The sequence below is a fragment of the Myotis myotis genome, unplaced genomic scaffold (assembly GCF_014108235.1).
Source record: "Myotis myotis isolate mMyoMyo1 unplaced genomic scaffold, mMyoMyo1.p scaffold_m19_p_2, whole genome shotgun sequence".
NCBI classification, from domain to species: Eukaryota; Metazoa; Chordata; class Mammalia; order Chiroptera; family Vespertilionidae; genus Myotis; species Myotis myotis.
Window position 1 is genome coordinate 111,473,416 of NW_023416324.1, and position 15,828 is coordinate 111,489,243.

Consider the following 15,828-nt stretch of genomic DNA (forward strand, 5'->3'; position numbering starts at 1 on the left):
GAATATTTTTTAAAATAAAGATACTCATCACATTTCTAATCACATGTTTAATGTCTCTTTCCCATTATTCAAATTTCAAGAAGGTAGAAATGCAATCTTGTTTCTTTATGTGTTCCTAGCACCAAGGACAGTGACTCACACATAAAAATTATTTGTTGAAAGAGAATGAATGAATAAGGACAGCTTTCTTTTTCTGGGTAACTCTTATTCACCTATCAAGGACCAAGGCCAGATGTTATATCCTCCAGGTTGGGTTATAGTCAAATATGATACATCTTTGGATCCCTAGGGCCTAGATTGGAACTTGGTATATGATTCATATATCATAGATATTTGTCAAATAATAATAAACTCTTGGCCAGGTGTTGATAATTGTTGAAACTGAGTGACTGGTATATCAGTAGGGTTCATTACACTGTTCTTTCTCCTTTCACCTATATTTTTAAATTTTCCATAATAAAAATTGAAAACATTTATATTCACCTAAAGTCAAGCAAAAGTGTAGTCAAAGATGATCTTAAGGTTTCTGGCTGAAGCAAACCAGTAGATGGTGGTACAGTTCACTGGGTGGATGAAGTGGAACTGCATCCACACTCGAATGTGCATGTGTATGGGCTAGTATGTAGAGGGTTCTTTTTCACCCCAGTGAAAGTTCTTCAAAGGTCATTAAAAGGGATGAAAGAATAAATTTTTATTTTAACACCCTTAGTTTTAATTACTTGGGGGCATCTCCAGTCAGCTGTGAAATAGTTAGCAGCTCCAATAAATTAAAATCTCTGCCTTAAACAATGATCTATGAGAGGGTTTCTGGGTGGTAACTGTCCCCCTCATGATCCTCGATGGCCTCTGGGGCACTGATCTGGCTGTCCCACTATCTAGGGAGTCTGCAGTAAATACTGTGACCCACCAGTGCTTCCTTCACACTTCTCATCCACACTCTCCCCTTCTTTTTTACCACTATTTTATTTCTACTGGGAAGCGATTTATTGACATCAGCGAGACCTCAATGGGTGTCACAGCTTTATGTTCAGCAGCAGGTAGGGTGTCAAGAAAATTCTGGTTCCCTTTTGACTTCACCACCTTCTGACTGCAAGTCACTTGACATTTCTGAATCTCAAATGCTGCCTCTGAAAAATAAGGATAACAATCATGGCAACTTCACAGGGCTGACGTGAGGGTGAACACACACAAAGGGTTCAACACAGAAACTGGCACAGTGTGAGTGGTTGATAAACAAGAGCTATTATTATCGCCAGCACTGAGTCCTCCTCAGCTCTCCACCTGGATGTCGGGAGTGCTGCCACAGGAGCAGAACAGGCTGCCCTCTGCCCTGTGGGTGCATGGTCCCGTGTGGGTGCATGAACAACTCCAGGCTGGGGTGTACGGTGGTGCCGGGTCGGCAGGGTCAGCAAAGGTGAGGGCTGTGTTGTGGGACCCAAGAACCATGCATAGGGTTAGTGGCTGGTGCAGGGGTGGGGCTGTGGGCTCACCAAGGCTGGAGGGTCCTACTCGCAGCCCTGGGTGCCTCAGCCACCCAATGCCACCACAGCAGCTGGCTCTACCTCAGCCACCGCCACTCTGTCTTTGTTGGGAAGTATGTTCAGATGTGCAGAAGGTCATTCAGCTGTCTGGTCTAATTACCATATTACCCTTTTGTTATTATAGATTTTAGTATATATATATATATTTTTCTCTTTTTGCATTTTGTTTTTTACTTTTCTTCTTAAACACTTATTCTCTTTCTACCTCCTTTATACTGAATTTTGGCTATTTTTCCATTCATTCAATTCCTTGACCTTACCTTCTGGAAATAAGCTCTGCTCCTCAGATTCATTGGGGTATAGGTTGTTTGGGTGTTTGTTATTTGCATTTTTGGATTAGATGTTGTTTGTAGTTTGCATTCATCTCTAGGTGTTTGTTGTTTGCATTCTTTGGATTAGTTGTTGATTTTTTTTTGAGTTTCCTCCCCACATACATATATTTTCCCTTTTCTTTTTTCTTCTTTTTCTTTTTTCTCTTACATTTTTTCCTTCTGTCAATATCATTTTTGCACTCTTTTTTTATCCCCTAATTCTCTCTTCTCTGGTGGTCACATTTATTTGGGGTTATTAGTATCGTGAATACATTTGTGTTTGGTGCCTTGTGCATTATGCCTTGTTGTATTGTATTTTGTACCTTTAAGTCAATGCAGGAGAGAGAGAGCTACATAACCAGACACCCAGAGAGGAGTGATCATGGGGAGACAAAGAAATAGTCCACATACAAAAGAAAAAGAGGCATCACCAGAAAAGGAAGTAAACAAAATGGAGGCAAGCAATATATCAGAGAAAGAGTTCAGAAAAATGGTCAAGAAGTCACTGAAAAGGATGAAGACAAATTCAACATGTGTAAGAATCAAGTGGAAATGGAGAATGACATCGCTGCAATAAAAAATTCAACAGGAAGCATCAACAATAGACTAGAAGAAGTGAGCTAGAAGACAAGGTAGGAAAAAATACCCAAGCAGAGTAGCATCTAGAAAAAAAACAACTTAAAAAACAGGAGGAAAGCCTAAAGGAACTTTGAGACAACATGAAAAGAAGCAACATCCACATAATAGGGTACCAGAATGTGAGAAAACTGAGCAAGGAATAGAAAACCTGTTTGAAAAAATAATGACAGAAAACTTCCCTGATATTGGAAAGAAGAAAAAACTCACACAGTCCAAGAAGATCACAGAGTCCCAAACAAGATGAACCCCAAAAGACCAACACCAAGACACATTATAATTAAACTGGCAAACACCAGCAACAAAGTAAGAATCTTAAAGTTTGCCAGAGAGAGACAGAAAGTTACCTACAAAGGATCACCTGCCAGCCTATTGACTGATTTCTCAACAGAAACACATAAGGCAAGAAGTGAATGGAATGAAATATACAAAGTCACGCAAAGGAAGGGTCTGAATCCAATAAGACTGTACCCAACAAGGCAAGCAATAAAAATTGAGGGTGAAATCAGGAGCTTCACAGACAAAAAAGAACTAAGGGAGTTTATTACCACCAAACCATCAATACAAGAAATGCTAAAGGGTCTGCTGTAAAAAGAAGAAATAAGAAGGGAAGAAGGAATATAGGCATAAAGAATAAAAATGGTGACAAACAAATTCCTATCAATAATAACTTTGAATGTAAATAGATTAAATGCCCCAATCAAAAGACATAGGGTAGTTGAGTAGATATGAAAACATGATCCATATATCTGCTGCCTACAGGAGACCCACCTCAGAACTAAGGACTCACACAGACTGATGGTGAAGGGATGAAAAAGGGGTTTTCAGGCAAATGGAAATGAAAAGAAAAGCTGGGGTAGCAACACTTATATCTGACAAATTAGACTTCAAAATGAAGGCCATAACAAGAGATAAGAAAGGCCACTTCATAATACTAAAGAGAGCAATTCAACAAGAAGATATAACTCTGGTAAACATATATGCACCCAATACAGGAGCACCGAAATACATAAAAAAAAAAAAAAAAAAAAAAAAAACCTTCTGGTGGATATCAAGGGAGAGATTCACAGCAATATAGTCATAGTAGGGGACTTTAATACTCCATTAACACCACTGGACAAATCCTCTAAACAAAAAATCAGCAAAGAAATATCAATCCTAAATGACTCACTAGAACAGAAGTAATTAACTGATATCTTCAGAACATTTCACCCGAAAGCCACAGAATATATTTTCTTCTCAAGTGCACACAGGTCATTTTCAAAGAAAGACCACATATTGGGGAACAGGCAAAATCTCTTCAAATTCAAGAAGATAGAAATCATATCAAGCATCTTCTCAGATCACAATGGCATAAAATTAGAAATCAACTACAATAAAAATAATGAAAAAAATCAAACACTTGGAGGCTAAATAGCATGCTATTAAACAGTGATTGGGTTACAAAAGAGATCAAAGAAGAAATAAAAAGCATTATGGCAACAAATGACAATGAAAACACAATAATCCAAAATCTATGGGACACAGTGAAAACAGTCTTGAGAGGGAAGTTCATAGCTCTACAGACCTATCTCAAAAAACAAGAAACAATGGTAATAAATTATCTAACCTACAACTCAAAGAGTTATAAAGAGAGCAACAACAAAAAAAGCCCAGTGTAAGCAGAAGGAAGGAAATAATAAAGATTTATCAAAGTGGAGATAAATTACATAGAGACCAAAAAGAAAAAAAAAAATACAGAAGATCAACTAAACCAAGAGCTGGTTTTTGAAAGGATAAACAAGATTGATGAACCTCTAGCCAGGCTCACCAAGAAGCAAAGAGAGAGGACCCAAATAAACAAAATCAGAAATGAAAGAGGTGAAATAACAACCGATCCCACAGAAATACAAATGATTATGAAAAAAATGCTATGAACAACTCTATTCCAACAAAATGGACAACCTAGATGAAATGGACATATTCTTAGAAAAACACAAGCTCCCAAAACTCAATCAAGAAGAATCAAAAAACCTGAATAGACCAATAACTACTGAAGAAATTGAAGCAGTGAGCAAATATCTTCCAGTAAACAAAAGCCCTGGTCCAGACAGCTTTACAGGGGAGTTCTACCAAGCATTCAAAGAACTAAAACCTATCCTCCTCAGACTATTCCAAAAAATTCAAGAGTAAGGCACACTTCCAAGCTCTTTCTATGAAGTCAGCATTACCCTAATCCCAAAACCAGATAAAGACACCACAAAAAAAGAGAACTACAGGCCAATATCCTTGATAAACATAGATGCTAAAATCTTCAACAAAATTCTAGCAAATTGGATTCAGCATTACATTAGAAAGATCATACGCCATGACCAAGTGGGATTTATTCCAGGGATGAAAGGATGGTACAATATCCACAAATCAATAAATGTGATACATCACATAAACAAAATGAGAGACAAAAATCACATAATCATATCAATCGCTGTAGAAAAGGCATTTGACAAAATCCAACACCCTTTCTTGATAAAACCTCTCAACAAAGTGGGAATAGTGGGACCATACCTCAACATAATAAAAGCTCTATATGACAGTCCTACAGCCAACATCATACTCAATGGGCAAAAACTAAACTCATTTCCTCTAAGAACAGGAACAAGACAGGGATGCCCCCTTTCACCATTCCTGTGTGACATAGTACTGGAAGTGCTGCCCATAGGAATCAGACAAGAAGAAAAAATAAAAAGCATCCAAATTGGAAAAGAAGAAGTAAAACTGTCTTATTTGCAGATGACATGATAACCCCAAAGATTCCATCAAAAAACTACTAGACCATCCCACTCCTGACACCAAGAAAAAAAAAAAGAAAAAAAAACCCTACTAGACCTAATAAATAAATTTGGCAATGTAGCAGGATACAAAATTAACACCCAAATATCTATGGCCTTTTTATACACCAATAATGAACTCACAGAAGAGAAACTAAAAAAAAAAAAAAAATCCCATTTACCATTGCACCAAAAAAATTAAGATACCTAGGAATAAACTTAACTAAGGACTTAAAAGACCTGTACTCAGAAAACCACATAGCTCTACAGGCCTATCTCTTTTTGAAAAAAGAGATAGAGGAAGACATAAACAAATGGAAGAACATACCATATTCATGGATTGGTAGAATTAACGTCATTAAAACGCCCCTACTACCCAAAGCATCTACAGATTCAATGCAATCCTTATTAAAATACCAACGGTATATTTCAAAGATATACAACAAACTCTCCAAAAATTCATCTGGAATAATAAAAGACCCCAAATAGCCACACCAATCCTGAGAAAGAAGAACAAAGTTGGAGGGATCACAATATCCGATATCAAGCTATATTACCAAGCCACAGTTCTCAAAACTGCCTGGCACTAGCACAAGAACAGACATGTAGACCAATGGAACAGAACAGAGAACCCAGAAATTGATCCAAGCCATTATGCTCAATTAATATTTGAAAAGGAGGCAAGAGCATACAATGGGGTCAAAACAGTCTCTTTCATAAATGGTGCTGGGAAATTTGGTCAGATACATGCAAAAAAATGAAACTAGATCACAAACTTACACCATACACAAAAACAAACTCAAAATGGCTAAAAGACTTAAATGTAAGATGGGAAACCATAAAAATCCTACAAGACTCCATAGGCAGTAAAATAGCAGACATATGTTGTAACAATATCTTTACAGACACAGCTCCTAGGGCAATGGAGATTGAGGAGAAAATAAACAAATGGGACTACATTAAAAAAAAAAAAAGCTTCTGCACAGCAAAAGAAACCATCAACAAAACAAGAAAGCCCACTACATGGGAGTACATATTTACCAATGCTATTTCAGGTAAGGGTTTAATCTCCAAAATTTACAGAGAATTCATACAACTTAACAAAAGGAAGATAAACAATCCAATCAAAAAATGGACAAAGGATCTAAATAGACACTTATCAAAAGAGGACATACAGAAAGCCCAGAGACATATGAAAACATGCTCAAAGTCACTAATCATCTGAGAGATTCGAATCAAAACAACAATAAGATACCATCTCACACCTGTCAGAATGGCTATCATTAACACATCAACAAACGACAAGTGCTGGCAAGGATGTAGAGAAAAGGGAACCTTCCTGCACTCTGGTGGGAATGTAGACTAGTGCAGCCACTGTGGAAGACATTATGGAGTTTCCTCAAAAATTAAAACTGGAACTTCCATTTGACCCAGTAATCCCACTTCTAGGAATATATCCCAAGAAACCAGAAACACCAATCAGAAAGAATATATGCACCCCTATGTTCATAGCAGCATAATTTACAATAGCTAAGATTTGGAAACAGTCTAAGTGCCCAGCAACAGAGGAGTGGGTTAAAAAACTGTGGTACATCTACACAATGGAATACTATACCACTATAAAAAAAGAAGGAACTTTTACCATTTGCAACAGCATGGATGGACCTGGAGAGCATTATGCTAAGTGAAATAAGCCAGTTGGAGAAAGATTAATATCACATGATCTCACTCCTATGTGGGATATAATGATCAACATAATTTGATGAAGAAGAACAGATCCAGACACAAATGGTAGGGGAGGGGGTGTTAGAGAGCAACCAAAGGACTTGTATGCATGTATATTAGCATAACCAATAGACACAGACACTGGGGTGGTGGGGGCTTGCCCCGGGTGGGAATGGCTTGGGTTGGGGGGTCAATTGGGGAAAAAGGAGACGCATGTAAAACTTTAGACAATAAATAGATAGATTAAAAAAAAAAAGACATTTTTAGGTTACCTCTAAAAAAAAGAAAGAAAGAAAAGTAGCTTCCTAAGCTCTCGCTCTCTGCCCCATGCAGCAGTAAGAAGGCTCACCGTATTTCTGTACCTGCCACCCACTTAGGGCTGACACTTGCAGATCATGCACTCAGACAGGCACACCATTCTTCACATGTGTCAGCCCCATTTTGCACCACACCCCTCCAGGAGTCATGCTGTTATTATAACTGCATAGGAGAAATGAGGAGACTGAGGCACAAAGAAGTTCGGCAAGAAGCTCAACGTCACAGAGCTTCCCCAACCCCACCAGGGTACCCTGCCCTGTCCCCTGAAGACTGTCCCCCTGCTGCACGCCAGTTTGGCTGCTTTCCCCTGGCCACGGGGATGGAGTCCTTCCCAGTGCCAATCAGACCAGCAGCACGTTCAGTCACAGAATTCTCTGTATGACAGATGCTTGCAGACCCCACATGAACCCATTCTCCCAATGGCTGCTTGTGCTCATTCTCCAGAAAGCTCCCTGCAACAAGTGTTGAAAAGAGCAGCGGGCCCTGCAGGGTCAGGAGCTGATGTCTGTGGCCTACAGCTGAAAGTGCCATGGTTTCAGCCACTTTCACATACATGTGTCAGGAGCGCTCTGGGCTCACTGATTCAGTATGCACTGCACCAGGGGAGGGAGGACTGGATGCTGGCTGAGACAATCAGTAACTGTGCAGCTTTGGAAAAGCTTCAGTCTCATGGCCTCATCTCCTGCCAGTCAATGACACGACAGGTCAGGCTGCTGCTCGCTCCTCTCTGAGGCCACCATGCTCTAGTGGGGAGGGCACAGTAGCTGGGCTAGCAATCTGTCCACTGAGTTTAGCTCCTTTGGAGAAACTTCCGAATCCCAATGTCCAGGCCCTGCCTGCAGAGACAGTGGATTCATCAAGCCCAACATCAGTACTTCTTTTTTTCTGCAACTCAGCATGGAGTTCCAATAAGGAATGAGGAGGCAGGTTTGAGAACCAAGGCTCTGGAATGTTCTCAAACTTGAATGTTCATCAAAAACACCTAAAGGCGATTCCCACCCCAAACTTTCTGATTCGGTGGGTGAGGGCCAAGGCATTTCTAGTCAGTTCCCAGAAAAGGCCGATACAGAAACTTTAATGTAGATGGTTTGACATCCTTTCAAATTTTCCATTTTTGTGACTGTTTTGTAATGTACACAGTGCATTAAAACAGTCATCCATGTATATAATCTATAAATTAAGAAATAAAAAGCAAACATACATGCATCAGGGCTCACTGATGAGACAGCCAGGTGCCTACTCACCAGGTGTCCTCACCTGAGAGGCCCCAGAACCCCTTGGCAGCTGCTAAATAAGTGCAGAGTCCCAGCCCTCAGCCTCATTCGGATTCGGGACTCAGAGAAATTCACACTTTACACTCACATCTTAGGATATTCTGAGCAGGGAGCCATTGACTCCACTATGAACCTCCCTCAGAAAATGCCTTGTTTTTCTTTCTCTCTACTTAAAAATAGCTGTATTCTCTCACTCAAAAGCCACAGATCTCCCTGGCAATGGATATATAGGTGAGTGCAAGGAAGGGAGCAAACATATCAGCATTCTGCTTGTCTTTCTACTTCCCCTTCCCCTGAGAGCCCCCCTTTCTCCCAGGCTCCCCTGTCCTCCCCTGATTGGGCCTCTGCTCACCACACCATGGTGAAGCCCACTGCTGCCCTCTAATGGCCACTCTGCAGATAATTTCTCCCCTAATGCCTCTCCTTCAAGGAACATTTTCCAAAAGGCCTGTTAATCAGGACATGGCAGGATGAGCAAACAGGTCAATCAGAGGTGGTGTCATCCAGAGGAAGAGTTGTATGTGAAAGACAATATTCTCACAAACACATTCATTCATTCAACGGAAATGTTGAAAAGATTTGGAACAGTGTACTAGGCATTGTTCAAGTTCCTAATAAAAAATAACAAAAATCCCTGGTCCCACAACGCTGACAGCCAATGGGGAGGAGACAACGAAGAAGTGAATTGTCCTCGCTCTTGTATGGAGTGAACTGCTGTGGAGGAAGATGTGGCTAAGGAGAAGTGAGGGAAGAGCTCACAAACAGAGAGAACATGAACATTTATCGGCCAGCTATGAACTGAATTACTGGGTGTTCTATATAGGTCACTTCTCTTCATCTTCACTCTCTCATTGTACCCTTCCTTTTATTATAATAGCCAGTCTTATGTGTAAAGAAACTGAAGCCCGAAACATTAGGAAACTTGGCCCAGGTGTTAGTTAATATTTGCACGCATTGAACTTCTTAACTGGTTATAGGAACAAAGCCCAGGGAGGACTTGAAAAGGAGACTGCTCACACCTTCCCCTACTTACTGCTCACACACCTTCCCTGGGGCTTGCAATGCTGCCTGCAGTGTGCCAGCTCACCTTCCCATTAGTACTCCCCATATCCTCATTCTCTAAAACGTGTTCCTCTCTGCTCATTCCATGATACAGTTTCTTTCTACAGTGCAAGGGCTTAGTGACAGTTAACCTCTGCTAATCACACAAATAATTTACTCAATTTATAGCCCTACAGTCAAATCATCATTACCCAAGTAACATCTCTGGGTGGGGCCTTTTTCTGGCAACAGTCCCTAACCCTAATGGAGGAAAGGCCAGGCCCTCTAGTTGGGCAATGAAGAACATGCTGAAATGATGTCATTTACAGGGCTAGAGTAACAGTTAAAATATCAGCCTCTCATCTTCCAGTCTCATAACTATCAGACTCTCAAAATGTTGTAAGAGAAAGAGTGTGTGTTTTGAGTACATGACACAAATCCATCTGCCTCCTTAATGTAGAAAATCTGTTCAAACACTAGGGAAAAGAATAAAACGGAACCAGGTGGGTGTTTCATAGACAAGGACAGTAAGTATTGAGACCCAGAAAGGTTAGGTGGATTCTAGAGACTGTGATTATTATGTCATTTCTGATAGAGCTGCCTGACTTTCAACACTGCGGTTTTGAGGGCTTTTATTTGTTTGGTTTTTTGGGTTTTGTCTACCTATTTTCAAGTCACAGACTTTGAGAATGTTAACAAAATAATTTGTATTGACTAGAAAGACATTATAAAGATGTTAATTTTTCTTAAATAATTCTAAAAATGTAATGCTATTCCAGCACACACATACACAAACTTTCTCACACACAAACTCTCTTTCCCCCCCACTCTCTCTCACTCACACACACACACACACACGCACACATACACACACACAATCTGTCTCTCTGTATCTCTCTCTCTCACACACACACATACACACACACACACACACACACACACACACACACACACACACACACAAACGGACTAATGATGCCTAGTTCCCGGGACACAGCAGGTTGCCATTATACATTTTGCCCTTCCATTCTCACTTCCATGACTTTGTTTGCTGGTTCCCTGTTCCCAGGATGCTCTGCCTGCTCCCCTCATTTTCACCACCCAGACCGAAAGCTCTCCCTCCCTCCAGAACTATATTAGCATCCACCTGGTATTAAACACAGAATAGTAAATTGCCATTTTGGAGGCAGAAGCCAGAATTTCAATTTCATCCTGCCCTCAAAGCACCATATAAGCCTTTGTACTTGGGGAGGGTCACCAATTGCTGTCCAGTTTGTTCCATCTCCACTTTTCTGCCTGTTTTCCTTAAGTCACGCTACAATCTTCCCTAGCTTCCCTAGCTTCCACTAGGTAGGATAAACTCCAACTCTGGAACAAAGCGCATGAGCCCCTTCAAGGATTGGTCTCCATCTTCCTTATTGGGCTCACCTCTTGCCTCATTGTCCTCACACACTCTCCCTCCAGGGCCATGGACCATCTCATCACTCCTCTTCCAAAATCCTGTGCTTTCACATATGCTGTTTCCTTTACCTGAAATGTTCAGGTAACTAACTCCTTGAAGCTGGAGTTCTCTACTGTCCAACTAGAGGGCCTACTTCACACACCAGGGCTTACATGAGGCTGTTCACTCTCTCCCTTCCCTGCTCTGAGCTCCCATTACTCTATGTCCCATAATATATGGCACTGGTTAAACCATAAGCTCAAAAAGGCTTGAGTTTTCTTCATCCTTGTATTTTCAGTGCCTGTTCAATGCCTTCTACATGGCAGGGTGAAGTTCAGCAAGTACAGAGTGGTGAATGAATGAATGAATGAATGAATGAATGATGGATGGATGGATGAATGAATGAAGTGCTCAATATATATTTGCTTGTCATTGATATTAAACCCTGAGAATATTGGAAGATATAAAAAAAATCCTAAAAGTGTTTTACATTCTTTAGTATCCTGGGGAAAAACCAAATCTGGCTTAGGACCAGAAGCCTCAGACCCACCCCACTCCTACCATTGGAAACCCAGCTGGCTCCCTAGAATATTTTGGTAAGAGGTTATTTCAGGAAAAAATATTAATAATTCCCTGACTTAATTTAATAATTATTTCATTTTTATAAAGCTCTTTATATTATTCTCTTTTTTCTTAATTTTACAGAGAGGTACACTAGCACTTACAGTTCTTTGATTTGCAGGCTTGTGATGAGCAAGCTGGCTTCCTGGCCATGTGTGTCCTGTGCAGTCACACAGGGCTCCACTCAGCAGAGCCTCACACTTGGCTAAATGCCCTAATGCCTCCATCTTGAAATCCTTAATTTGAGCAAAAGGCTCATAATTTCATTTTACACTGGCTTTGCCCTTATTCATATATTAAGCCTATACTTCTTATAAAAGTATCATGCTGGAATTTCTTCATCTCCAGAGTGGGAAATAATTCTAGAATTTGACAGTAGCATTGGAATAACCAATCAAGCAAATTAAATGACCCTTTTGACATTTTTTATTTCCGGTGTCACTATACCTGAACTTGGGAGCACTGGTCACTTGTCCCTATTGGATCAGCTACCACCCTCTTTTGGGGCAAAATCTCCAACTGATATTGGCAGAATTCACAGCACACCTCCTTTCAAGATTCAAATAAATCCCCTCAAATCCCCTCAGAATCAATCAATACCCCATAATTAAAGAAACCCTTCATGGTATAAAACCCATAATGAAAGATTACAAGATTCAGAGCCTCATTCTGCCTTGCACTAGTCCCTGTAATACTCCCTGTGAGGAAACACAAGGGCTACAGGGGAAGGTTTGTTTAGGATCTCTGAGCAATAAACAACATTATTATCCCGCAACACCCTGTTGTTCCTAACCCCATGTGCTACTAATATCCATCTCAACTAAAAGCGAATTCTTTACTGTAACTGGTTTATGCAGTGCATCCTTCCACATTCCCACTAATGAAGCTAGTCAGTACCTTCTTGCCTTCACTTAGGAAGGAACATAACCAGAAACTGATGCCTCAAGGGATTTGCTGAGAGCCCTTCTTATTTCTCCCAATTCCTGAAGGCCGAGCTGGATGATAGGGAGTTCTCTAGGGCTTCTCTTATGTTGCAATATGTGCACAACTTGCTTCTTTGCCTTCCTCTCAAGTCTCCTCACAGGAGATATCATCACTTTGCTAAAGCTTTTAGCCTTTGAGAGACATAAGGTCATCAAAGGAAAATTGCAGTTTTCCCAAGCCCAAGTTCAATATTTAGTGCATCTGATATTAGAACAAGGTTGCATCTTGACCAGATAGGCTTCATGGTGTCCTGAGTTTTCTCAAGCTCTTTGGATACTGATGATATTATACTGCAAATCTCTCCCTATGGCCAAACCTCTGTGTGTTTTACTAAAGAATGACTCCTACCCAATTTTATGGAAAGAACAGGACTGACATCGCTTTAAAACCTCAGAGGAGAGTTTAATGAACCCATTGCCTTTGGGCATCCAATTATCACATCCCCTTTTTCCTTTATATATATGAAAAGTAAGGGGATGTTCTTAGGGTACTGACCCAAAATGAGGACCAACATTGATCCACAGGGTATGACCTCACCAACAGGGCCTTGTGGCCTGGAGACATTCCCTTGCCATAGAGCCATTATGGTCACTGTCCTTTAGGTTAAGGCCACTGAGGAAGTCATTGTGGTATCTCTTTTAACCATCTTTGTACCCCATGCAATAGAAGCCCTTCTGAATTATCTCATCAAACTCAAGATTTTTTAGTAAGTCACCTCACCTATTATGAAGTCCTTTTGTTAACTGCTCCTCACATAAATCTTTCATGTTGTAATAACCTGCTAATCTCTTCCACTCTGTTACCAACAAAGCCCCTCATGGCTTCTGGTCAAGATATTGGTGTTGGTAAATGTGGTGCTTGCATCCTCCCACAACCACATCAAAATTACAACTAAACTACAGAACAACCCTCATTCAGCACTGACAAAGCCCCTCACAACTGCTTAACACTGACAGATGGATCACTTCCTGACCCTTCGTGATGATCTGCAGGAAACTCCTGGCTTCTAGTGGCTCACTCATAGTTCTTATTTAAAAGGTGGCAATGGCAAGTATTGTGCAAGATATGCAACATCAACAGCCTTTGTAACTGAAGCAGCACCTTTGCCTTTGCTATTCAGCCTGAAAAGTCTAATTATATGGGCTCATTCTTGTTCACACTGGCCTGCACCCTAGACAAAGTCAAAACCGACAACATTCATATTGATAGTGAATGTGCTTCAGAGTAACTCATGATACTGGAATGTTGTGGAAGCAACATGGCTTCCTTCAAGTGGAAATAAAGTTAAAACTGGCCAGTATGTTCGGGGATTATTGGCTGCCATACATTTACTTTCTACTTTAGCTATCATTAAGTTCCCAGGGCATTCGAAACTCAAACTCCCTGGCAGCTAAGGGAAATCAGCCTGCTGACACTTCCACAGGGAAGACTGCTCTTTGGGACAAGCAGAAGTTAAAAAGATATTTCCCCAAATGATAACTTAGACAAACTGCCTAGAAAAGCCCAACAATTGGCCTCAGAAAAAGAAAGACAAGATTGGAAATCCAGCAATCATTTGCTTGAAAAAAGAGAAAGCTCCGGTACAGGCAAAATAACAACCCAGTTCTAACAGAGACCCTAATATCTGCACTTCTAACTACTGTCCATGCATTACCATGGTCCACTGACAGAATGACAGCATTCATGAATCAGTATTAGTGGGGGAATGTTAACAAGGCCACAAAAAGCACCTGTCTCACGTTTTCGAAGTACAACCCAGGGAAACTTGTTCCCACTGCTCCAAGACACTTTAAATTACATAATGGACCATTCAAGAGTTGGCAAATGGATTTCATACAGCACCCCATCTCATAGACATACATGTGCTTTAGTCTCAGGGTCTACATGTTTTCTCACTAGAATACTGCCTCTAATGAGTAGTAGCTAAAATTCTTTTGGAAAAGATTATCTCTACCTGGGGAACCACTCTCAAACTCCACAGTGATAGAACCGATTTGCTGGAAACCAAGATCAACAGTAATTAATATAAATGTGAGGAGTCTGGCAGAAGGCTAACCAGGACTCCTTTTGATATTCACAGGGTGAATAGCTACATTTTATTACCTGCTGCTGACTCAATGGCCTAAAGCAAACTCCCTCCAAACCTGACACTCTTACTGTTTAGTAATCATTACCATTGATATGTCTGTTTGCATTCCTAAAGGCAATTGTGTATTCTAGTAAATAAAAGCAGCTGGGAATGGAGACTCAGGGAGAACTTGACTACTATGGTTGAGTTTTCCTCTGGTTTCCCCTGGTATCAAAATTAATATTTCGTCTTGTGTGTCATTTGTGCGTCAGCTCTTAGCCTTTGAACCTGAAAGCCACGCTGGCCATGGACTTTCACAATTGGCGTCCGAAACAGGATCTTGGAGGAAAAGGATTCGTCAGAGTGGAAAAATATCACCGGACCCAGTGGTGGAAGGTTAACTGCGTGCAAAACTCGTGTCAACTGCAGAAGCCCATGGATCCGTAAGTGATCGAGTGATTTCTTTGGTTTCAACCAGATCAAAATGGGGCAGAATTTGTCGAGAGAGGAGAGACTTTCCTATAGACTTCTGACTTGCTTATTAAAGGATAAGGGAGTTGCAGTTTCAGAAGATCTTCTTTTACAGTTTCTACAGATTATTATAGAATATAATCCATGGTTTTCTGATGAGGGTATATTGGATATTGAATGTTGGGAACGGATAGGTCAGAACTTGAAAGAAGCTCAGCAGCAGGGGGAAAATTTGCCTCCAAATTATTTCTCCTTGTGGGAGACGATATTGCATTTGCTATAGCCTTTCAAAGAAGAAAGACCTCCTCCCCTTGCACCCTCCGCTCCTAAAAAGAAGCAGAAAGATAAATTGGAGGAGTGGCCTTCATGTCCTGATTCTGAAACATTTAAATCGCCACTAACAGAATCACCTATGCAAAAAGCCATCAAAAAAGGATTAAAGGACATGACAGTAGAAGATAGACTTGCTTTTCCTATTATACAGGTAGCTAATCCACAATTCCCAAATCAAATAATAACCATGAAAGATTTAACTTTAAAATGATAAAGGCCTTGCATGATAGTGTAATACAGAATGGTGCAAATGCTCC